We start from the raw sequence: 24,991 nt of genomic DNA, 5'->3' as shown, positions 1-24,991 counted from the left end.
AATGGAAGAACTGGGTGGCCATCTTAATTGTATATAAATCTAAAACTCGTAATATATATAAGCTGTACTATGAGTTTGTTGTTTTGGTATTTTAGGTTTTTCTCTCCTTTGGTACCGGGGATTGAACTCAGGACCTTGTGGTGGTGAGGCGGGCATGGTGCCACTGAGCTGAATCCCTGGCCCTTCAAGCTCTGTTATGTACACGTAGCCACTCCCCAAGTGATTGTGAACTGCACAACAAAAATAAACAACAGTGTAAACAGCAGGCCTACTTTCTAACACTGAATCTCCCACCCTCAGCCATAATACAACCCTAAATGTATTCCTAAACCTCAACCAAATTCCAACAAAAGCCGCAACCCAAACTGCACCTTGCCCCTTGGTCCTAAGCCACTTCCTCACCCTAAATGTAGCGAAATTGTGAGGATGCGACCTCACTTGCTTGGTATTAGAACCCAGCGAAACTGGGTGCCCTTCGGAATCTGTCTCCCATCCTGACCCTTGGAGGGAGACAGAGAAGAGGGGAGGACGAGCTGTTGTCATTTTCCCGCTCTCCGACGGTCTAGCCACAGAAAGGACCGCCATCCGAGCCTTTTCCGACCTTGGCTCAGCTCTGGCCACAGGTGTTTCCAGCTAATGTTCAGGAGGAACCCACATGTGAGAGAGGCAGTGCAGTGCCCGTCCTGGACGTCCGCGCCAGCCGTGACCTCTCATGGGCAGTGCTTCCCCTCATGCTCAATGTATGTAAGGGGCCTGTTTGGACAGGGGCAGGCTGTGAGGTGTCAGAGCTCTGTCCCGCCGCCCCACCACACTTCAGCCCCCACTTCATGGCTGGAAGTACAACAAACATGGCAGACTGCTATGGTACGCATTCTTTTGTACTACTTTGCTTGGAGCCCAGCCCCAAGTGCTCAGGTGCACGGAGTTTTGTGCCTGCCTCGCTCAGAAAGGATCATCAGTGTGAAGTGGAAACCCATGTTAGCATTAGCCTCGGCGGGGGGGGGGGGGGGACAAAAGTCAGCCAAGGCTAGGGCAGTCACAGAGGGCTTGGGGTGGGGTCGGCTTTCCTCTACACGGAGGCACAGAGGACCACACAAGACATGACACTATCTCAGAGAGGCAGGATAGAAGACAAGCCCGGGCCTCTGAATCTGCTGCTCACTCGTCTCTCCCCAGCGCCGCCTCTCCCATTTTGGAAACCTGGTCCGAATGGCACCATCCACCGGACATTCCCCAAATCAAGATCAAAAGGGCCGGCTTGCAAGTGAACTCACCTGGAGCAGACATGGAGCCTCCCTTGTGCCTTCCCCTTGCTCAGGTGGCATATCTAGAACCCCACGAGGCCGAAACAGATGGTGAGGGCCACAGCAGTCTGGAAGGCTTTCATGGCTTTTGGCTGGGCATTTGAATCCCCCAAATGGCCAGGTTGTCTTTTCTATGCTCCACAGGGAACTGGCAAGTGACTAACCCTGCTGAGCTTTCCTCCTCCTAGCTCCGGCTCCATGTCCAGAACACCATGGGCTGGCTCTGCAGCCGGAGCCAGCACCCAGCACCGGAGAAAGAGCCTCCTCTGGAGACAGGAGAGAAGCAGAAGCCAGCTCCACAGCACTCCTGCCTCTCTGCTGCCGCTGACGAGGACAGGTCCTTGCACAAGGTGCTCTTAGCCTTCTCTCCCAAGCTGCTGGCAGAGCAGCTGACCTTGATGGGTGCGGTCAGCTGCTGAGCTCTGTGGGATGGGGTGGGGTGGGGCGGGGGACACCCATCCTTCTCGCACTGATCTCCTCAGCCCTGACATTCCCAGTTTACCAGATCAAAGTGCCTTCTTCTACCAACTGCATCGCCTATACTTGTCTCTCAGCCCCAAGCCACTCCTGTCTTTGGGTGGAGGTCGACAGTAGAGACAGGGCACGCACATGCCCACTTCACACAGTGACTGTGATGTCAACTGAGATTGGACAATTGGGAAAAAGGGCGGGGACTCAGACCAACTAGCAGAGGAGGGTGTGCACTGAGGCGCATGCAGGACCATGTGTCACCTTGCCATCATTCTAGGAGACCTGGCCAGCCTCATCACTTTGTAGGCATTTGAGATTCATGGGTTCTACAGCAGACACCCACACAGAGCCCCCAGTCATAGCTGTCCCAGGAAATGTGCCACTGACCTGGGCAAAGGAGCAGAGGGCAGGTGAGGTTGGAAAGAAGACAATACCTCAGAATGAGCGGGACTGACATGTCTGCTCACGCTGGAGGCTTGGGAGGATGGGCACGGGGATAATGCCACTGATTTTTGCATCCGTGCTAGGTCCTAGGCCATAAGTTGGACATCACTAGTGCGCACTGAAGAAAAACCAGCTATTTGCAGAAGTCTCTGTCCATATCTGCAGCTTCCTGATCTCCAGCTCAGGCCACGGCCACCTGCCTGTGGATGGCTGAAGCCATCGACTCTCTGGGGTGGCTTCTGCCCGTGTGATGCTGTCTTCCTCCACAGGAGCTGTTCAAGAATGTGGTGCCCTGGGACTGCCTGGGCTCCATCTGGACCCGGAGACGCAAAAAGGGCGAAGAACCTCTGGCGCCCACCGTTCGGGCCACTATCACACATTTTAATCCCGTGGCCAACTGCACGATCACCTCCTGCTTTGGGGGTCCCAGCACGAGGGCTGGAGACGGGGCCAGGGTGGTGGAGCACTGGATTCGGGTGGCCAAGCTAAGTGGTAAGAGGGCGCTGGCAATTTCCTCTGGACATCTACAATCTGCCTCTTTCCCTCCGTCAGCTCTTGGGACTGTAGGCTCTCTTCTAAGATGTTCCATGATCCCCAGTGCCTCCTTGTCGTGGGGACCCTGACCTCGACTCATAGGTCATGTGGTGCGGTGGGTGCTGTCATGTGATCTAAGCTTCTTTGAGTTTCACTAAAATCCTCCTCCCTGAAAGATAGCCTATTTAATAAATGGTGCTGGAACAACTGGATTTCAACCTGCCAAAGATTCGAACTAGACCCATACCTATCACCATGCACTAAACTAGCCCCGGCTCCGGGCTCGCCGGTGTCCACACACGCGTGGCCCCGAGGCGGAAAGGGGCTCCTCCACAGGCGGGACCCGGTGCTTCCTGGGGCCCGGCCAGGCCGGGCTGGAACCACCCGCGCAGCCTGGGACCCAGCACCTCAGGGACCACGGTCACCGCGCGGGCTCGCTGCGTGCTCTGCCCTTCGGCACCCAGGGGAGCGAGCAGCTTCCGGGGCGCAGAAGCCCAGCAGAGGCGGCCCCCCTACAGGCCTCCTCCCGGACCAGGACAGCGGGGACACGGCCACGCAGAGGACCGTGTGGAAGCCAGGAGAGCGGCTCAGAGCGCGGGCGAACAGGAAGGGAGGAAGCCGGGACCAGCGCGGCCCAGAATTCACTCTCCCTGTCAGCTCAGCGCAGCCACCGGGGTCCCTGAGAGGCCCTGGGGACAAGGAAGGAAGCGCCTGTCGCAGGACGCGGAAGGCCCCAGGCCACAGGAAGGCAGAGCGCCAGGGCGGCGAACAGCTCACTTCCGACCCCCCTGTGCCACTGCGGAGCTCAGCTCAGGCGCCCAGCGGAGCCCTCAGGGCAAGGATCCCAGCGGGGCGTCACTGTGGCCCCAGGAACAAACCATCAGATAACTGGGAAAGGGCAGGGTCCTCCTATGCAGAGGAGTAAGGAGTGCTTGTTGGAGATGCTCTGCCCTCTGGGGAGCCTAGGTCCCCGCCCTCGCTGGGAGCTGTGCCAGGCCAGCATTCTCTCAGTTTTCCTGGAAGCTAAACCTCTTCCAAACAAAAGTTAATCAAGAAATTTAAAGACCTAAATTTCACAAGCAAAAGTTCAGGGTGTGATTTCTAAGGTCACTAGGGAAAAACAAGAAACCAGGTACATCACTCCTAACTGCGAGAGAAAAGGAAAAGTCAGGTGTGGTGGTGCTCCCCGGCAATCTCAGATCTCGGACACTGAGCAAGACTCTTCTCTCTCTCTCTCTCTCTCTCTCTCTCTCTGAAAAAGAAACAGTGAGGTGAATTACTTCTGAAGAAATAACGAAAAGCTTCCAGCCTACTTAGAGGAAGCAAGACAGAGAGGAAGACAGAATCAGGTGCTAGAAATAAGCACGAATATACGAACATATTCTCCTTATGCTATGCATCCTCATACAATACTGGCAGAGCTGGGGCCCCTGGCAACCTCAGAGCGTGATCTCAGCGCAGGGCTCTGCTGCCCTCCGGTGGCCGCTCGGTGTCACTGCAGGCCCCGCCTGCTCTGGTCCCAGGAGGAGAGAGCTCCAGTTTGGGAAGCTGACCTGCAGGGATGCGCGCCCCTCCTCCTGCCCCCAAGGTCGCCCTCCCATCCCTCTCCCTTGGGGACAGTTTAGAGCTACCTGTCCACAGAGCCTCACGCACTCACAAGCCGCCTCTGGGAGGTGATTGCCTCATGGGCGTGGTACACCTGGGTTGTCAGGAGGTGGGATCTGGGCTGAGAGAAATCGCCTGGTTCAGGGCCTGGAAGCCTTCATCTCGCTGCCTCTGCTCCCGGGACCCTGCTTTCTCTCTGCCAGGCCCCTCTGCCATGCCGCGCCGCCTTCGAGCTGCTGACTAGGGACTGAAACCTCTCCTCCTCGGTTAACTTGTGTGTGTCCGGTAGCGTGTCTCGGTGACCAAGTCACTCCCCTCGAGGTCCTGCCCTCGACACCTGCACGGCACGTGAGTGACACCTCTCGGGGGCAGGTCCAACCTTGGCTCTTGGGGAGGTTCTGGAGACGCGGTGGGGCAGCCCCCGGTGAGTCCTGGACGGGTCTAGGCCCCTGCCCCAGGTGTGTGGTCAAAAACAGTACGGTGTGTGGGTGCAGGAGTGGCTCTGCCTGTGTCCGACGCTCTCCACAAGGCCCCGGCAGCTTCCCGGCCGGACCTGTGCCCACCTCAGCCTGAGGGTGTGGGCCCACCTGAGCCACACTAGAGCTCCTGACCTGGCAAGACCCGTGGGGTCCTGATCCTTCCACGAGCTCTAGGAAGGCTCGGTCGGTCTCTGGGAGGGCCTGACTCCCCTGCTGCTCAGCCACCACACAGCGCCCAGTCATGTCCTGTCCTCGTGGGAGTTCTTCCCCAGCTAGCAAGGGCGGTCCATTGTGACCTCACTGGTGTGTAGGGCTGTCTTAGTCTGCAAGCTGCAGTCCTTCTGCCCCAAGACCTCTGCTGCTTTGCTGATCTCAAGACACTGACAATATTGCTTGCTGTCTGCTCAGGGCCTGGTCGTCTCCATGGCAAAAGGCTTTGGCCATTCCTACCCGTGTCCATCCGTTGCCTCAGCCTTTCTCTTCGGCCATAGCAAGTGCCCTAGCAGAGGTTCTTCAGCCTTCGTCAGCCCACTTTAGCTTGGCTCCTTTTCTTCCTCATAGGCACAACAGGCATTGGGCTCTCCCATCCCAACAGCAGCATATGCATCCTTTTCAACTGGAATAAATTTTAAAGTGATTTTTTTAAATAATGTCACCCGTAATTCATTCATTCATCTGTTATGGCTGAATTTGGGACCCATATCATTTAACCATATTTCAGGCTAAAAGTAAGAAATAAATTTGAAAGCCTTAAGTCACAAAAAGCTGGTTTGTTTGTTCAATTCTGACATCTGACTTCAGGAAGGATTAAAAACCTTCCAGCATTCACTGTGTTGTTCTCCTCCCTCAGACCTGGCTCCACTTCTGGGTTCTGAGGCATACCTCCTCTTATCTATTCCAGGCTTCCCTCGGGCCGTAGCAGCTCTCAGATGATTTCCCAAGATGAGAAGGCTCTCATTTGCATCATTTCAAATAACATTCTTCACGTTTGTTCTGATTGGGTTTGTGTAAAGGATGTATTCATAACCAACCTGTAGAACCATGGAAATGACTATCCTCATTGGGTTTAATCCAAACAAAATCCCCTCCCAAAGGTACACAATGGAGGTCTTGGGTTGAAGGTGGAGGTGTTCTCCCCAAACAAGCTGCGATGTTCCTACAACTGTGCGTGACAACAAGTGTCTGTTACAGGGTTCCAACTATCCCTGGGCATAAACGTACACATCCCATCCTCTTCCTCAGACATTACGTTGCCTAAATCCTCACCCAATACAGTCCCAGCTTCCGTTCTTTGTTGCATTTCTAATTCAAACATTTAGGTGTGAAACACATGTCACGCACACACATCCTTGACATCCACACCTGATTCAGTCTGAGATCACCTAAGCTGAAATAGCCCTGATAGCCACACTGTTCTTGATTATCACTATTCAACGCTTCTGTGAAATTCATATCTACTGCTGATGCAGGTACAAGTGACCAAAAGAGAAAGGAGGAAAGGGACACAGTTCAGAAACCCATCTGTGCCCTCATCCCACAGTTATGACTACTTCAAGGACCAAACTACTACTGCAAACAAAACAGGGTATTGGAGCAAAACATTAAAATAAAGACTCATCATCAGTACTAACTCCCATTCTGTCCCTCATAATGTGCATTACTGAAAAGAAAATTGTCTTCAATAAATTGTAAGGGTTTATGCTCTAAATATTTCATAGATTTCTTATAACACTTCTAGGTCACTTATCAGAAATTGCATCCTTTTATGGAAACTACAGGTTACGGATTCTATCTGGATGTCACCCTCAAGCCGCTTGCACCCAGAGGTGAGGGCTTCCAGAGGGTGACTGGGTGATGGGGGTGCTACGCCAGGCTTGGTGTCAGGATGTGGGCCTGGTTGGAAGAGGTGGGTCAGCGCGGGTGTGACCTGGGAGGGTGTACCTTGCTCCCTGGCCCACACTTTACCATGTGCCTCCTGGCCTCCACCAGGCAAGCAGCATTTCTATCAATGTGCACCTCTGACATGCCACCCTGCCATCCTGGAACTAGCTAACTATGAACTGAAGTGTGAGCTGAAACAAACCTCTCTTCCCTTAATGTGTAGTGCTGAGTATTGTGTTCAGGGACGAGCAAGTGGGTGATACAGATGTTGGTACAAGAAGTCTGGTCACTGCAGCGACTGTACCTCACCAGGTGGTTCAGAGGCCTGTGGAAGTGGTCCGCAGCACTTTGGAAAGGTTGGGAGATGCCAGCTCCTGGAGAAGCAGCCCTAGAATGCTCTAATCTGAGCTTGATGGAAGATTCTGGTCCGAGCACAGAAGACCGGAGTGCAGATAGATTGCAGATGAGAAAGGCCAGACTTAGGAGGTTTCAGTTGAGAAGAAGGATGCCAGTGGCCGTTGGATCCAGGCCATGTGTGTTGTGCTCCAGCAGAAAATATGACTGTATTGTGTTCATGTCCTGAGATGTGTGTGAGACCGATACTAAGGGTGGAAGAATCATTCATCTGATGGAGAAAATATCAAGGTAGCCTAACTATCAGGCCGTAGCATGGATGCTGCTTGCTACTTTGAGCCAGGTTTGTGCTGAAAATGAGGAGCAAAAGCCCATTTAAAAACTTTTCAGTCCCCCCGCCCCCCCCCCCCAAGAAAGACCTGTAAAGATGGAGCAATGGACAGCCTGGTGGATCAAAGATTAGCATTAAAAAGAATCCAAGTACTTTACAATAGGACAATGGAAAAGATGCCCTGAAGACATATAAGGAACCCACAAGGCCCAACCTTTCCAAGGCTCACAGTTGCAAAAGGGAAAGACTTTGTTTTGAGAGGAGAGCCCCAGGGCACCCTGCTTGAGAAGGGCCACCTCGGCCGGGTTCCCTGGGATTCATTCAGTTCACGGTGCTCAGCCATCCAGGCCCATGGATGCTTCTGCAGCCACGATGCACAAAGGCCTAAGGACTGCTTGGAGCCAGTGGTAGAACTTTGTGTCATCTGCAGGGTGCTGTTTTCACGGGTATGCAGAACGCAAGAGTTGAGTCAGGAAGGCTTCCACCCAAATTTCAAAAGAAGGCCTGGCAGGCCAGGCTGGGTGTCCCTGAGAGGGCAGTGCATGCAGCTGTGAGAGTTAAGCCGAAGGTGCACTGGAGAACGCAGGATGAGGGTGCAGTCAGGAACATGGAACACCTGCGGAAAGCCACGCACCCAAACATGTAACCCTCATCTAATCAGGAAGGAGACATCGGGAAAACTTAAATTGAGGGACATTCTATAAGATATCAGCTCAGTCATCCTCCAAACTGTCAGCTCATACAAAACGAAAAAAGGAAAAATTGTGAAAACATCAGTCAAGAGGCGTCTGAGGGATGCAACGATGAAATGCAATGTGGCAGCCCGGACGGGACTGCAGATTGTTGTGGAGAGCAAGTGGTGAAGGTGGATCTTAGTTAGTAATTATACATCAGTATTTGCTCCCTACTTGTACAGGATGTACTAGACTAATGGATGACATTAATGGCAGGAAATGGAAGAACTGGGTGGCCATCTTAATTGTATATAAATCTAAAACTCGTAATATATATAAGCTGTACTATGAGTTGTTGTTGTTTTGGTATTTTAGGTTTTTCTCTCCTTTGGTACCGGGGATTGAACTCAGGACCTTGTGGTGGTGAGGCGGGCATGGTGCCACTGAGCTGAATCCCTGGCCCTTCAAGCTCTGTTATGTACACGTAGCCACTCCCCAAGTGATTGTGAACTGCACAACAAAAATAAACAACAGTGTAAACAGCAGGCCTACTTTCTAACACTGAATCTCCCACCCTCAGCCATAATACAACCCTAAATGTATTCCTAAACCTCAACCAAATTCCAACAAAAGCCGCAACCCAAACTGCACCTTGCCCCTTGGTCCTAAGCCACTTCCTCACCCTAAATGTAGCGAAATTGTGAGGATGCGACCTCACTTGCTTGGTATTAGAACCCAGCGAAACTGGGTGCCCTTCGGAATCTGTCTCCCATCCTGACCCCTTGGAGGGAGACAGAGAAGAGGGGAGGACGAGCTGTTGTCATTTTCCCGCTCTCCGACGGTCTAGCCACAGAAAGGACCGCCATCCGAGCCTTTTCCGACCTTGGCTCAGCTCTGGCCACAGGTGTTTCCAGCTAATGTTCAGGAGGAACCCACATGTGAGAGAGGCAGTGCAGTGCCCGTCCTGGACGTCCGCGCCAGCCGTGACCTCTCATGGGCAGTGCTTCCCCTCATGCTCAATGTATGTAAGGGGCCTGTTTGGACAGGGGCAGGCTGTGAGGTGTCAGAGCTCTGTCCCGCCGCCCCACCACACTTCAGCCCCCACTTCATGGCTGGAAGTACAACAAACATGGCAGACTGCTATGGTACGCATTCTTTTGTACTACTTTGCTTGGAGCCCAGCCCCAAGTGCTCAGGTGCACGGAGTTTTGTGCCTGCCTCGCTCAGAAAGGATCATCAGTGTGAAGTGGAAACCCATGTTAGCATTAGCCTCGGCGGGGGGGGGGAGGGGGGACAAAAGTCAGCCAAGGCTAGGGCAGTCACAGAGGGCTTGGGGTGGGGTCGGCTTTCCTCTACACGGAGGCACAGAGGACCACACAAGACATGACACTATCTCAGAGAGGCAGGATAGAAGACAAGCCCGGGCCTCTGAATCTGCTGCTCACTCGTCTCTCCCCAGCGCCGCCTCTCCCATTTTGGAAACCTGGTCCGAATGGCACCATCCACCGGACATTCCCCAAATCAAGATCAAAAGGGCCGGCTTGCAAGTGAACTCACCTGGAGCAGACATGGAGCCTCCCTTGTGCCTTCCCCTTGCTCAGGTGGCATATCTAGAACCCCACGAGGCCGAAACAGATGGTGAGGGCCACAGCAGTCTGGAAGGCTTTCATGGCTTTTGGCTGGGCATTTGAATCCCCCAAATGGCCAGGTTGTCTTTTCTATGCTCCACAGGGAACTGGCAAGTGACTAACCCTGCTGAGCTTTCCTCCTCCTAGCTCCGGCTCCATGTCCAGAACACCATGGGCTGGCTCTGCAGCCGGAGCCAGCACCCAGCACCGGAGAAAGAGCCTCCTCTGGAGACAGGAGAGAAGCAGAAGCCAGCTCCACAGCACTCCTGCCTCTCTGCTGCCGCTGACGAGGACAGGTCCTTGCACAAGGTGCTCTTAGCCTTCTCTCCCAAGCTGCTGGCAGAGCAGCTGACCTTGATGGGTGCGGTCAGCTGCTGAGCTCTGTGGGATGGGGTGGGGTGGGGCGGGGGACACCCATCCTTCTCGCACTGATCTCCTCAGCCCTGACATTCCCAGTTTACCAGATCAAAGTGCCTTCTTCTACCAACTGCATCGCCTATACTTGTCTCTCAGCCCCAAGCCACTCCTGTCTTTGGGTGGAGGTCGACAGTAGAGACAGGGCACGCACATGCCCACTTCACACAGTGACTGTGATGTCAACTGAGATTGGACAATTGGGAAAAAGGGCGGGGACTCAGACCAACTAGCAGAGGAGGGTGTGCACTGAGGCGCATGCAGGACCATGTGTCACCTTGCCATCATTCTAGGAGACCTGGCCAGCCTCATCACTTTGTAGGCATTTGAGATTCATGGGTTCTACAGCAGACACCCACACAGAGCCCCCAGTCATAGCTGTCCCAGGAAATGTGCCACTGACCTGGGCAAAGGAGCAGAGGGCAGGTGAGGTTGGAAAGAAGACAATACCTCAGAATGAGCGGGACTGACATGTCTGCTCACGCTGGAGGCTTGGGAGGATGGGCACGGGGATAATGCCACTGATTTTTGCATCCGTGCTAGGTCCTAGGCCATAAGTTGGACATCACTAGTGCGCACTGAAGAAAAACCAGCTATTTGCAGAAGTCTCTGTCCATATCTGCAGCTTCCTGATCTCCAGCTCAGGCCACGGCCACCTGCCTGTGGATGGCTGAAGCCATCGACTCTCTGGGGTGGCTTCTGCCCGTGTGATGCTGTCTTCCTCCACAGGAGCTGTTCAAGAATGTGGTGCCCTGGGACTGCCTGGGCTCCATCTGGACCCGGAGACGCAAAAAGGGCGAAGAACCTCTGGCGCCCACCGTTCGGGCCACTATCACACATTTTAATCCCGTGGCCAACTGCACGATCACCTCCTGCTTTGGGGGTCCCAGCACGAGGGCTGGAGACGGGGCCAGGGTGGTGGAGCACTGGATTCGGGTGGCCAAGCTAAGTGGTAAGAGGGCGCTGGCAATTTCCTCTGGACATCTACAATCTGCCTCTTTCCCTCCGTCAGCTCTTGGGACTGTAGGCTCTCTTCTAAGATGTTCCATGATCCCCAGTGCCTCCTTGTCGTGGGGACCCTGACCTCGACTCATAGGTCATGTGGTGCGGTGGGTGCTGTCATGTGATCTAAGCTTCTTTGAGTTTCACTAAAATCCTCCTCCCTGAAAGATAGCCTATTTAATAAATGGTGCTGGAACAACTGGATTTCAACCTGCCAAAGATTCGAACTAGACCCATACCTATCACCATGCACTAAACTAGCCCCGGCTCCGGGCTCGCCGGTGTCCACACACGCGTGGCCCCGAGGCGGAAAGGGGCTCCTCCACAGGCGGGACCCGGTGCTTCCTGGGGCCCGGCCAGGCCGGGCTGGAACCACCCGCGCAGCCTGGGACCCAGCACCTCAGGGACCACGGTCACCGCGCGGGCTCGCTGCGTGCTCTGCCCTTCGGCACCCAGGGGAGCGAGCAGCTTCCGGGGCGCAGAAGCCCAGCAGAGGCGGCCCCCCTACAGGCCTCCTCCCGGACCAGGACAGCGGGGACACGGCCACGCAGAGGACCGTGTGGAAGCCAGGAGAGCGGCTCAGAGCGCGGGCGAACAGGAAGGGAGGAAGCCGGGACCAGCGCGGCCCAGAATTCACTCTCCCTGTCAGCTCAGCGCAGCCACCGGGGTCCCTGAGAGGCCCTGGGGACAAGGAAGGAAGCGCCTGTCGCAGGACGCGGAAGGCCCCAGGCCACAGGAAGGCAGAGCGCCAGGGCGGCGAACAGCTCACTTCCGACCCCCCTGTGCCACTGCGGAGCTCAGCTCAGGCGCCCAGCGGAGCCCTCAGGGCAAGGATCCCAGCGGGGCGTCACTGTGGCCCCAGGAACAAACCATCAGATAACTGGGAAAGGGCAGGGTCCTCCTATGCAGAGGAGTAAGGAGTGCTTGTTGGAGATGCTCTGCCCTCTGGGGAGCCTAGGTCCCCGCCCTCGCTGGGAGCTGTGCCAGGCCAGCATTCTCTCAGTTTTCCTGGAAGCTAAACCTCTTCCAAACAAAAGTTAATCAAGAAATTTAAAGACCTAAATTTCACAAGCAAACGTTCAGGGTGTGATTTCTAAGGTCACTAGGGAAAAACAAGAAACCAGGTACATCACTCCTAACTGCGAGAGAAAAGGAAAAGTCAGGTGTGGTGGTGCTCCCCGGCAATCTCAGATCTGGGACACTGAGCAAGACCTTTCTCTCTCTCTCTCTCTCTCTCTCTCTCTCTCTCTGAAAAAGAAACAGTGAGGTGAATTACTTCTGAAGAAATAACGAAAAGCTTCCAGCCTACTTAGAGGAAGCAAGACAGAGAGGAAGACAGAATCAGGTGCTAGAAATAAGCACGAATATACGAACATATTCTCCTTATGCTATGCATCCTCATACAATACTGGCAGAGCTGGGGCCCCTGGCAACCTCAGAGCGTGATCTCAGCGCAGGGCTCTGCTGCCCTCCGGTGGCCGCTCGGTGTCACTGCAGGCCCCGCCTGCTCTGGTCCCAGGAGGAGAGAGCTCCAGTTTGGGAAGCTGACCTGCAGGGATGCGCGCCCCTCCTCCTGCCCCCAAGGTCGCCCTCCCATCCCTCTCCCTTGGGGACAGTTTAGAGCTACCTGTCCACAGAGCCTCACGCACTCACAAGCCGCCTCTGGGAGGTGATTGCCTCATGGGCGTGGTACACCTGGGTTGTCAGGAGGTGGGATCTGGGCTGAGAGAAATCGCCTGGTTCAGGGCCTGGAAGCCTTCATCTCGCTGCCTCTGCTCCCGGGACCCTGCTTTCTCTCTGCCAGGCCCCTCTGCCATGCCGCGCCGCCTTCGAGCTGCTGACTAGGGACTGAAACCTCTCCTCCTCGGTTAACTTGTGTGTGTCCGGTAGCGTGTCTCGGTGACCAAGTCACTCCCCTCGAGGTCCTGCCCTCGACACCTGCACGGCACGTGAGTGACACCTCTCGGGGGCAGGTCCAACCTTGGCTCTTGGGGAGGTTCTGGAGACGCGGTGGGGCAGCCCCCGGTGAGTCCTGGACGGGTCTAGGCCCCTGCCCCAGGTGTGTGGTCAAAAACAGTACGGTGTGTGGGTGCAGGAGTGGCTCTGCCTGTGTCCGACGCTCTCCACAAGGCCCCGGCAGCTTCCCGGCCGGACCTGTGCCCACCTCAGCCTGAGGGTGTGGGCCCACCTGAGCCACACTAGAGCTCCTGACCTGGCAAGACCCGTGGGGTCCTGATCCTTCCACGAGCTCTAGGAAGGCTCGGTCGGTCTCTGGGAGGGCCTGACTCCCCTGCTGCTCAGCCACCACACAGCGCCCAGTCATGTCCTGTCCTCGTGGGAGTTCTTCCCCAGCTAGCAAGGGCGGTCCATTGTGACCTCACTGGTGTGTAGGGCTGTCTTAGTCTGCAAGCTGCAGTCCTTCTGCCCCAAGACCTCTGCTGCTTTGCTGATCTCAAGACACTGACAATATTGCTTGCTGTCTGCTCAGGGCCTGGTCGTCTCCATGGCAAAAGGCTTTGGCCATTCCTACCCGTGTCCATCCGTTGCCTCAGCCTTTCTCTTCGGCCATAGCAAGTGCCCTAGCAGAGGTTCTTCAGCCTTCGTCAGCCCACTTTAGCTTGGCTCCTTTTCTTCCTCATAGGCACAACAGGCATTGGGCTCTCCCATCCCAACAGCAGCATATGCATCCTTTTCAACTGGAATAAATTTTAAAGTGATTTTTTAAAATAATGTCACCCGTAATTCATTCATTCATCTGTTATGGCTGAATTTGGGACCCATATCATTTAACCATATTTCAGGCTAAAAGTAAGAAATAAATTTGAAAGCCTTAAGTCACAAAAAGCTGGTTTGTTTGTTCAATTCTGACATCTGACTTCAGGAAGGATTAAAAACCTTCCAGCATTCACTGTGTTGTTCTCCTCCCTCAGACCTGGCTCCACTTCTGGGTTCTGAGGCATACCTCCTCTTATCTATTCCAGGCTTCCCTCGGGCCGTAGCAGCTCTCAGATGATTTCCCAAGATGAGAAGGCTCTCATTTGCATCATTTCAAATAACATTCTTCACGTTTGTTCTGATTGGGTTTGTGTAAAGGATGTATTCATAACCAACCTGTAGAACCATGGAAATGACTATCCTCATTGGGTTTAATCCAAACAAAATCCCCTCCCAAAGGTACACAATGGAGGTCTTGGGTTGAAGGTGGAGGTGTTCTCCCCAAACAAGCTGCGATGTTCCTACAACTGTGCGTGACAACAAGTGTCTGTTACAGGGTTCCAACTATCCCTGGGCATAAACGTACACATCCCATCCTCTTCCTCAGACATTACGTTGCCTAAATCCTCACCCAATACAGTCCCAGCTTCCGTTCTTTGTTGCATTTCTAATTCAAACATTTAGGTGTGAAACACATGTCACGCACACACATCCTTGACATCCACACCTGATTCAGTCTGAGATCACCTAAGCTGAAATAGCCCTGATAGCCACACTGTTCTTGATTATCACTATTCAACGCTTCTGTGAAATTCATATCTACTGCTGATGCAGGTACAAGTGACCAAAAGAGAAAGGAGGAAAGGGACACAGTTCAGAAACCCATCTGTGCCCTCATCCCACAGTTATGACTACTTCAAGGACCAAACTACTACTGCAAACAAAACAGGGTATTGGAGCAAAACATTAAAATAAAGACTCATCATCAGTACTAACTCCCATTCTGTCCCTCATAATGTGCATTACTGAAAAGAAAATTGTCTTCAATAAATTGTAAGGGTTTATGCTCTAAATATTTCATAGATTTCTTATAACACTTCTAGGTCACTTATCAGAAATTGCATCCTTTTATGGAAACTACAGGTTACGGATTCTATCTGGATGTCACCCTCAAGCCGCTTGCACCCAGAGGTGAGGGCTTCCAGAGGGTGACTGGGTGATGGGGGTGCTACGCCAGGCTTGGTGTCAGGATGTGGGCCTGGTTGGAAGAGGTGGGTCAGCGCGGGTGTGACCTGGGAGGGTGTACCTTGCTCCCTGGCCCACACTTTACCATGTGCCTCCTGGCCTCCACCAGGCAAGCAGCATTTCTATCAATGTGCACCTCTGACATGCCACCCTGCCATCCTGGAACTAGCTAACTATGAACTGAAGTGTGAGCTGAAACAAACCTCTCTTCCCTTAATGTGTAGTGCTGAGTATTGTGTTCAGGGACGAGCAAGTGGGTGATACAGATGTTGGTACAAGAAGTCTGGTCACTGCAGCGACTGTACCTCACCAGGTGGTTCAGAGGCCTGTGGAAGTGGTCCGCAGCACTTTGGAAAGGTTGGGAGATGCCAGCTCCTGGAGAAGCAGCCCTAGAATGCTCTAATCTGAGCTTGATGGAAGATTCTGGTCCGAGCACAGAAGACCGGAGTGCAGATAGATTGCAGATGAGAAAGGCCAGACTTAGGAGGTTTCAGTTGAGAAGAAGGATGCCAGTGGCCGTTGGATCCAGGCCATGTGTGTTGTGCTCCAGCAGAAAATATGACTGTATTGTGTTCATGTCCTGAGATGTGTGTGAGACCGATACTAAGGGTGGAAGAATCATTCATCTGATGGAGAAAATATCAAGGTAGCCTAACTATCAGGCCGTAGCATGGATGCTGCTTGCTACTTTGAGCCAGGTTTGTGCTGAAAATGAGGAGCAAAAGCCCATTTAAAAACTTTTCAGTCCCCCCCCCCCCCCCCCCCAAGAAAGACCTGTAAAGATGGAGCAATGGACAGCCTGGTGGATCAAAGATTAGCATTAAAAAGAATCCAAGTACTTTACAATAGGACAATGGAAAAGATGCCCTGAAGACATATAAGGAACCCACAAGGCCCAACCTTTCCAAGGCTCACAGTTGCAAAAGGGAAAGACTTTGTTTTGAGAGGAGAGCCCCAGGGCACCCTGCTTGAGAAGGGCCACCTCGGCCGGGTTCCCTGGGATTCATTCAGTTCACGGTGCTCAGCCATCCAGGCCCATGGATGCTTCTGCAGCCACGATGCACAAAGGCCTAAGGACTGCTTGGAGCCAGTGGTAGAACTTTGTGTCATCTGCAGGGTGCTGTTTTCACGGGTATGCAGAACGCAAGAGTTGAGTCAGGAAGGCTTCCACCCAAATTTCAAAAGAAGGCCTGGCAGGCCAGGCTGGGTGTCCCTGAGAGGGCAGTGCATGCAGCTGTGAGAGTTAAGCCGAAGGTGCACTGGAGAACGCAGGATGAGGGTGCAGTCAGGAACATGGAACACCTGCGGAAAGCCACGCACCCAAACATGTAACCCTCATCTAATCAGGAAGGAGACATCGGGAAAACTTAAATTGAGGGACATTCTATAAGATATCAGCTCAGTCATCCTCCAAACTGTCAGCTCATACAAAACGAAAAAAGGAAAAATTGTGAAAACATCAGTCAAGAGGCGTCTGAGGGATGCAACGATGAAATGCAATGTGGCAGCCCGGACGGGACTGCAGATTGTTGTGGAGAGCAAGTGGTGAAGGTGGATCTTAGTTAGTAATTATACATCAGTATTTGCTCCCTACTTGTACAGGATGTACTAGACTAATGGATGACATTAATGGCAGGAAATGGAAGAACTGGGTGGCCATCTTAATTGTATATAAATCTAAAACTCGTAATATATATAAGCTGTACTATGAGTTGTTGTTGTTTTGGTATTTTAGGTTTTTCTCTCCTTTGGTACCGGGGATTGAACTCAGGACCTTGTGGTGGTGAGGCGGGCATGGTGCCACTGAGCTGAATCCCTGGCCCTTCAAGCTCTGTTATGTACACGTAGCCACTCCCCAAGTGATTGTGAACTGCACAACAAAAATAAACAACAGTGTAAACAGCAGGCCTACTTTCTAACACTGAATCTCCCACCCTCAGCCATAATACAACCCTAAATGTATTCCTAAACCTCAACCAAATTCCAACAAAAGCCGCAACCCAAACTGCACCTTGCCCCTTGGTCCTAAGCCACTTCCTCACCCTAAATGTAGCGAAATTGTGAGGATGCGACCTCACTTGCTTGGTATTAGAACCCAGCGAAACTGGGTGCCCTTCGGAATCTGTCTCCCATCCTGACCCCTTGGAGGGAGACAGAGAAGAGGGGAGGACGAGCTGTTGTCATTTTCCCGCTCTCCGACGGTCTAGCCACAGAAAGGACCGCCATCCGAGCCTTTTCCGACCTTGGCTCAGCTCTGGCCACAGGTGTTTCCAGCTAATGTTCAGGAGGAACCCACATGTGAGAGAGGCAGTGCAGTGCCCGTCCTGGACGTCCGCGCCAGCCGTGACCTCTCATGGGCAGTGCTTCCCCTCATGCTCAATGTATGTAAGGGGCCTGTTTGGACAGGGGCAGGCTGTGAGGTGTCAGAGCTCTGTCCCGCCGCCCCACCACACTTCAGCCCCCACTTCATGGCTGGAAGTACAACAAACATGGCAGACTGCTATGGTACGCATTCTTTTGTACTACTTTGCTTGGAGCCCAGCCCCAAGTGCTCAGGTGCACGGAGTTTTGTGCCTGCCTCGCTCAGAAAGGATCATCAGTGTGAAGTGGAAACCCATGTTAGCATTAGCCTCGGCGGGGGGGGGGGGGGGACAAAAGTCAGCCAAGGCTAGGGCAGTCACAGAGGGCTTGGGGTGGGGTCGGCTTTCCTCTACACGGAGGCACAGAGGACCACACAAGACATGACACTATCTCAGAGAGGCAGGATAGAAGACAAGCCCGGGCCTCTGAATCTGCTGCTCACTCGTCTCTCCCCAGCGCCGCCTCTCCCATTTTGGAAACCTGGTCCGAATGGCACCATCCACCGGACATTCCCCAAATCAAGATCAAAAGGGCCGGCTTGCAAGTGAACTCACCTGGAGCAGACATGGAGCCTCCCTTGTGCCTTCCCCTTGCTCAGGTGGCATATCTAGAACCCCACGAGGCCGAAACAGATGGTGAGGGCCACAGCAGTCTGGAAGGCTTTCATGGCTTTTGGCTGGGCATTTGAATCCCCCAAATGGCCAGGTTGTCTTTTCTATGCTCCACAGGGAACTGGCAAGTGACTAACCCTGCTGAGCTTTCCTCCTCCTAGCTCCGGCTCCATGTCCAGAACACCATGGGCTGGCTCTGCAGCCGGAGCCAGCACCCAGCACCGGAGAAAGAGCCTCCTCTGGAGACAGGAGAGAAGCAGAAGCCAGCTCCACAGCACTCCTGCCTCTCTGCTGCCGCTGACGAGGACAGGTCCTTGCACAAGGTGCTCTTAGCCTTCTCTCCCAAGCTGCTGGCAGAGCAGCTGACCTTGATGGGTGCGGTCAGCTGCTGAGCTCTGTGGGATGGGGTGGGGTGGGGCGGGGGACACCCATCCTTCTCGCACTGATCTCCTCAGCCCTGACATTCCCAGTTTACCAGATCAAAGTGCCTTCTTCTACCAACTGCATCGCCTATACTTGTCTCTCAGCCCCAAGCCACTCCTGTCTTTGGGTGGAGGTCGACAGTAGAGACAGGGCACGCACATGCCCACTTCACACAGTGACTGTGATGTCAACTGAGATTGGACAATTGGGAAAAAGGGCGGGGACTCAGACCAACTAGCAGAGGAGGGTGTGCACTGAGGCGCATGCAGGACCATGTGTCACCTTGCCATCATTCTAGGAGACCTGGCCAGCCTCATCACTTTGTAGGCATTTGAGATTCATGGGTTCTACAGCAGACACCCACACAGAGCCCCCAGTCATAGCTGTCCCAGGAAATGTGCCACTGACCTGGGCAAAGGAGCAGAGGGCAGGTGAGGTTGGAAAGAAGACAATACCTCAGAATGAGCGGGACTGACATGTCTGCTCACGCTGGAGGCTTGGGAGGATGGGCACGGGGATAATGCCACTGATTTTTGCATCCGTGCTAGGTCCTAGGCCATAAGTTGGACATCACTAGTGCGCACTGAAGAAAAACCAGCTATTTGCAGAAGTCTCTGTCCATATCTGCAGCTTCCTGATCTCCAGCTCAGGCCACGGCCACCTGCCTGTGGATGGCTGAAGCCATCGACTCTCTGGGGTGGCTTCTGCCCGTGTGATGCTGTCTTCCTCCACAGGAGCTGTTCAAGAATGTGGTGCCCTGGGACTGCCTGGGCTCCATCTGGACCCGGAGACGCAAAAAGGGCGAAGAACCTCTGGCGCCCACCGTTCGGGCCACTATCACACATTTTAATCCCGTGGCCAACTGCACGATCACCTCCTGCTTTGGGGGTCCCAGCACGAGGGCTGGAGACGGGGCCAGGGTGGTGGAGCACTGGATTCGGGTGGCCAAGCTAAGTGGTAAGAGGGCGCTGGCAATTTCCTCTGGACATCTACAATCTGCCTCTTTCCCTCCGTCAGCTCTTGGGACTGTAGGCTCTCTTCTAAGATGTTCCATGATCCCCAGTGCCTCCTTGTCGTGGGGACCCTGACCTCGACTCATAGGTCATGTGGTGCGGTGGGTGCTGTCATGTGATCTAAGCTTCTTTGAGTTTCACTAAAATCCTCCTCCCTGAAAGATAGCCTATTTAATAAATGGTGCTGGAACAACTGGATTTCAACCTGCCAAAGATTCGAACTAGACCCATACCTATCACCATGCACTAAACTAGCCCCGGCTCCGGGCTCGCCGGTGTCCACACACGCGTGGCCCCGAGGCGGAAAGGGGCTCCTCCACAGGCGGGACCCGGTGCTTCCTGGGGCCCGGCCAGGCCGGGCTGGAACCACCCGCGCAGCCTGGGACCCAGCACCTCAGGGACCACGGTCACCGCGCGGGCTCGCTGCGTGCTCTGCCCTTCGGCACCCAGGGGAGCGAGCAGCTTCCGGGGCGCAGAAGCCCAGCAGAGGCGGCCCCCCTACAGGCCTCCTCCCGGACCAGGACAGCGGGGACACGGCCACGCAGAGGACCGTGTGGAAGCCAGGAGAGCGGCTCAGAGCGCGGGCGAACAGGAAGGGAGGAAGCCGGGACCAGCGCGGCCCAGAATTCACTCTCCCTGTCAGCTCAGCGCAGCCACCGGGGTCCCTGAGAGGCCCTGGGGACAAGGAAGGAAGCGCCTGTCGCAGGACGCGGAAGGCCCCAGGCCACAGGAAGGCAGAGCGCCAGGGCGGCGAACAGCTCACTTCCGACCCCCCTGTGCCACTGCGGAGCTCAGCTCAGGCGCCCAGCGGAGCCCTCAGGGCAAGGATCCCAGCGGGGCGTCACTGTGGCCCCAGGAACAAACCATCAGATAACTGGGAAAGGGCAGGGTCCTCCTATGCAGAGGAGTAAGGAGTGCTTGTTGGAGATGCTCTGCCCTCTGGGGAGCCTAGGTCCCCGCCCTCGCTGGGAGCTGTGCCAGGCCAGCATTCTCTCAGTTTTCCTGGAAGCTAAACCTCTTCCAAACAAAAGTTAATCAAGAAATTTAAAGACCTAAATTTCACAAGCAAAAGTTCAGGGTGTGATTTCTAAGGTCACTAGGGAAAAACAAGAAACCAGGTACATCACTCCTAACTGCGAGAGAAAAGGAAAAGTCAGGTGTGGTGGTGCTCCCCGGCAATCTCAGATCTCGGACACTGAGCAAGACCTTTCTCTCTCTCTCTCTCTCTCTCTCTCTCTCTCTCTCTCTGAAAAAGAAACAGTGAGGTGAATTACTTCTGAAGAAATAACGAAAAGCTTCCAGCCTACTTAGAGGAAGCAAGACAGAGAGGAAGACAGAATCAGGTGCTAGAAATAAGCACGAATATACGAACATATTCTCCTTATGCTATGCATCCTCATACAATACTGGCAGAGCTGGGGCCCCTGGCAACCTCAGAGCGTGATCTCAGCGCAGGGCTCTGCTGCCCTCCGGTGGCCGCTCGGTGTCACTGCAGGCCCCGCCTGCTCTGGTCCCAGGAGGAGAGAGCTCCAGTTTGGGAAGCTGACCTGCAGGGATGCGCGCCCCTCCTCCTGCCCCCAAGGTCGCCCTCCCATCCCTCTCCCTTGGGGACAGTTTAGAGCTACCTGTCCACAGAGCCTCACGCACTCACAAGCCGCCTCTGGGAGGTGATTGCCTCATGGGCGTGGTACACCTGGGTTGTCAGGAGGTGGGATCTGGGCTGAGAGAAATCGCCTGGTTCAGGGCCTGGAAGCCTTCATCTCGCTGCCTCTGCTCCCGGGACCCTGCTTTCTCTCTGCCAGGCCCCTCTGCCATGCCGCGCCGCCTTCGAGCTGCTGACTAGGGACTGAAACCTCTCCTCCTCGGTTAACTTGTGTGTGTCCGGTAGCGTGTCTCGGTGACCAAGTCACTCCCCTCGAGGTCCTGCCCTCGACACCTGCACGGCACGTGAGTGACACCTCTCGGGGGCAGGTCCAACCTTGGCTCTTGGGGAGGTTCTGGAGACGCGGTGGGGCAGCCCCCGGTGAGTCCTGGACGGGTCTAGGCCCCTGCCCCAGGTGTGTGGTCAAAAACAGTACGGTGTGTGGGTGCAGGAGTGGCTCTGCCTGTGTCCGACGCTCTCCACAAGGCCCCGGCAGCTTCCCGGCCGGACCTGTGCCCACCTCAGCCTGAGGGTGTGGGCCCACCTGAGCCACACTAGAGCTCCTGACCTGGCAAGACCCGTGGGGTCCTGATCCTTCCACGAGCTCTAGGAAGGCTCGGTCGGTCTCTGGGAGGGCCTGACTCCCCTGCTGCTCAGCCACCACACAGCGCCCAGTCATGTCCTGTCCTCGTGGGAGTTCTTCCCCAGCTAGCAAGGGCGGTCCATTGTGACCTCACTGGTGTGTAGGGCTGTCTTAGTCTGCAAGCTGCAGTCCTTCTGCCCCAAGACCTCTGCTGCTTTGCTGATCTCAAGACACTGACAATATTGCTTGCTGTCTGCTCAGGGCCTGGTCGTCTCCATGGCAAAAGGCTTTGGCCATTCCTACCCGTGTCCATCCGTTGCCTCAGCCTTTCTCTTCGGCCATAGCAAGTGCCCTAGCAGAGGTTCTTCAGCCTTCGTCAGCCCACTTTAGCTTGGCTCCTTTTCTTCCTCATAGGCACAACAGGCATTGGGCTCTCCCATCCCAACAGCAGCATATGCATCCTTTTCAACTGGAATAAATTTTAAAGTGATTTTTTAAAATAATGTCACCCGTAATTCATTCATTCATCTGTTATGGCTGAATTTGGGACCCATATCATTTAACCATATTTCAGGCTAAAAGTAAGAAATAAATTTGAAAGCCTTAAGTCACAAAAAGCTGGTTTGTTTGTTCAATTCTGACATCTGACTTCAGGAAGGATTAAAAACCTTCCAGCATTCACTGTGTTGTTCTCCTCCCTCAGACCTGGCTCCACTTCTGGGTTCTGAGGCATACCTCCTCTTATCTATTCCAGGCTTCCCTCGGGCCGTAGCAGCTCTCAGATGATTTCCCAAGATGAGAAGGCTCTCATTTGCATCATTTCAAATAACATTCTTCACGTTTGTTCTGATTGGGTTTGTGTAAAGGATGTATTCATAACCAACCTGTAGAACCATGGAAATGACTATCCTCATTGGGTTTAATCCAAACAAAATCCCCTCCCAAAGGTACACAATGGAGGTCTTGGGTTGAAGGTGGAGGTGTTCTCCCCAAACAAGCTGCGATGTTCCTACAACTGTGCGTGACAACAAGTGTCTGTTACAGGGTTCCAACTATCCCTGGGCATAAACGTACACATCCCATCCTCTTCCTCAGACATTACGTTGCCTAAATCCTCACCCAATACAGTCCCAGCTTCCGTTCTTTGTTGCATTTCTAATTCAAACATTTAGGTGTGAAACACATGTCACGCACACACATCCTTGACATCCACACCTGATTCAGTCTGAGATCACCTAAGCTGAAATAGCCCTGATAGCCACACTGTTCTTGATTATCACTATTCAACGCTTCTGTGAAATTCATATCTACTGCTGATGCAGGTACAAGTGACCAAAAGAGAAAGGAGGAAAGGGACACAGTTCAGAAACCCATCTGTGCCCTCATCCCACAGTTATGACTACTTCAAGGACCAAACTACTACTGCAAACAAAACAGGGTATTGGAGCAAAACATTAAAATAAAGACTCATCATCAGTACTAACTCCCATTCTGTCCCTCATAATGTGCATTACTGAAAAGAAAATTGTCTTCAATAAATTGTAAGGGTTTATGCTCTAAATATTTCATAGATTTCTTATAACACTTCTAGGTCACTTATCAGAAATTGCATCCTTTTATGGAAACTACAGGTTACGGATTCTATCTGGATGTCACCCTCAAGCCGCTTGCACCCAGAGGTGAGGGCTTCCAGAGGGTGACTGGGTGATGGGGGTGCTACGCCAGGCTTGGTGTCAGGATGTGGGCCTGGTTGGAAGAGGTGGGTCAGCGCGGGTGTGACCTGGGAGGGTGTACCTTGCTCCCTGGCCCACACTTTACCATGTGCCTCCTGGCCTCCACCAGGCAAGCAGCATTTCTATCAATGTGCACCTCTGACATGCCACCCTGCCATCCTGGAACTAGCTAACTATGAACTGAAGTGTGAGCTGAAACAAACCTCTCTTCCCTTAATGTGTAGTGCTGAGTATTGTGTTCAGGGACGAGCAAGTGGGTGATACAGATGTTGGTACAAGAAGTCTGGTCACTGCAGCGACTGTACCTCACCAGGTGGTTCAGAGGCCTGTGGAAGTGGTCCGCAGCACTTTGGAAAGGTTGGGAGATGCCAGCTCCTGGAGAAGCAGCCCTAGAATGCTCTAATCTGAGCTTGATGGAAGATTCTGGTCCGAGCACAGAAGACCGGAGTGCAGATAGATTGCAGATGAGAAAGGCCAGACTTAGGAGGTTTCAGTTGAGAAGAAGGATGCCAGTGGCCGTTGGATCCAGGCCATGTGTGTTGTGCTCCAGCAGAAAATATGACTGTATTGTGTTCATGTCCTGAGATGTGTGTGAGACCGATACTAAGGGTGGAAGAATCATTCATCTGATGGAGAAAATATCAAGGTAGCCTAACTATCAGGCCGTAGCATGGATGCTGCTTGCTACTTTGAGCCAGGTTTGTGCTGAAAATGAGGAGCAAAAGCCCATTTAAAAACTTTTCAGTCCCCCCCCCCCCCCCCCCCAAGAAAGACCTGTAAAGATGGAGCAATGGACAGCCTGGTGGATCAAAGATTAGCATTAAAAAGAATCCAAGTACTTTACAATAGGACAATGGAAAAGATGCCCTGAAGACATATAAGGAACCCACAAGGCCCAACCTTTCCAAGGCTCACAGTTGCAAAAGGGAAAGACTTTGTTTTGAGAGGAGAGCCCCAGGGCACCCTGCTTGAGAAGGGCCACCTCGGCCGGGTTCCCTGGGATTCATTCAGTTCACGGTGCTCAGCCATCCAGGCCCATGGATGCTTCTGCAGCCACGATGCACAAAGGCCTAAGGACTGCTTGGAGCCAGTGGTAGAACTTTGTGTCATCTGCAGGGTGCTGTTTTCACGGGTATGCAGAACGCAAGAGTTGAGTCAGGAAGGCTTCCACCCAAATTTCAAAAGAAGGCCTGGCAGGCCAGGCTGGGTGTCCCTGAGAGGGCAGTGCATGCAGCTGTGAGAGTTAAGCCGAAGGTGCACTGGAGAACGCAGGATGAGGGTGCAGTCAGGAACATGGAACACCTGCGGAAAGCCACGCACCCAAACATGTAACCCTCATCTAATCAGGAAGGAGACATCGGGAAAACTTAAATTGAGGGACATTCTATAAGATATCAGCTCAGTCATCCTCCAAACTGTCAGCTCATACAAAACGAAAAAAGGAAAAATTGTGAAAACATCAGTCAAGAGGCGTCTGAGGGATGCAACGATGAAATGCAATGTGGCAGCCCGGACGGGACTGCAGATTGTTGTGGAGAGCAAGT

The 24,991-nt window shown here is 53.6% G+C and overlaps 3 long non-coding RNA genes across 7 annotated transcripts in view; 2 read left to right on the top strand and 1 right to left on the bottom strand.

Moving 5' to 3' along the window:
* The first annotated feature begins 1,500 nt into the window (after positions 1-1,500).
* On the top strand, positions 1,501-2,971 carry LOC147826007 (uncharacterized). Its single transcript, XR_015439947.1, has 2 exons — positions 1,501-1,654; positions 2,303-2,971. It is a non-coding gene; the product is annotated as an uncharacterized LOC147826007 (long non-coding RNA).
* A 1,558-nt stretch (positions 2,972-4,529) lies between these two features.
* LOC147826006 (uncharacterized) lies at positions 4,530-6,545 on the top strand. Its single transcript, XR_015439949.1, has 2 exons — positions 4,530-4,706; positions 5,739-6,545. It is a non-coding gene; the product is annotated as an uncharacterized LOC147826006 (long non-coding RNA).
* Positions 4,701-24,991, bottom strand: part of LOC147826004 (uncharacterized) — a 63,677-nt gene continuing 43,386 nt past the window's right edge. For all 5 annotated transcript variants that reach the window (XR_015439936.1, XR_015439938.1, XR_015439937.1 and 2 more), the window contains 6 exons: positions 22,450-22,598; positions 17,997-22,183; positions 14,084-14,232; positions 9,635-13,817; positions 5,720-5,868; positions 4,701-5,453 (listed from right to left, as the gene is read on the bottom strand). This is a non-coding gene — a long non-coding RNA (uncharacterized LOC147826004). The remainder of the gene's footprint in view (positions 5,454-5,719; positions 5,869-9,634; positions 13,818-14,083; positions 14,233-17,996; positions 22,184-22,449; positions 22,599-24,991) is intronic.

Source organism: Heterocephalus glaber, unplaced genomic scaffold (assembly GCF_053883595.1).
Source record: "Heterocephalus glaber isolate CG9 unplaced genomic scaffold, H.glaber_assembly_v1.0 deba00001481, whole genome shotgun sequence".
NCBI classification, from domain to species: Eukaryota; Metazoa; Chordata; class Mammalia; order Rodentia; family Bathyergidae; genus Heterocephalus; species Heterocephalus glaber.
This window is presented reverse-complemented; position numbering and strand designations above follow the sequence as displayed.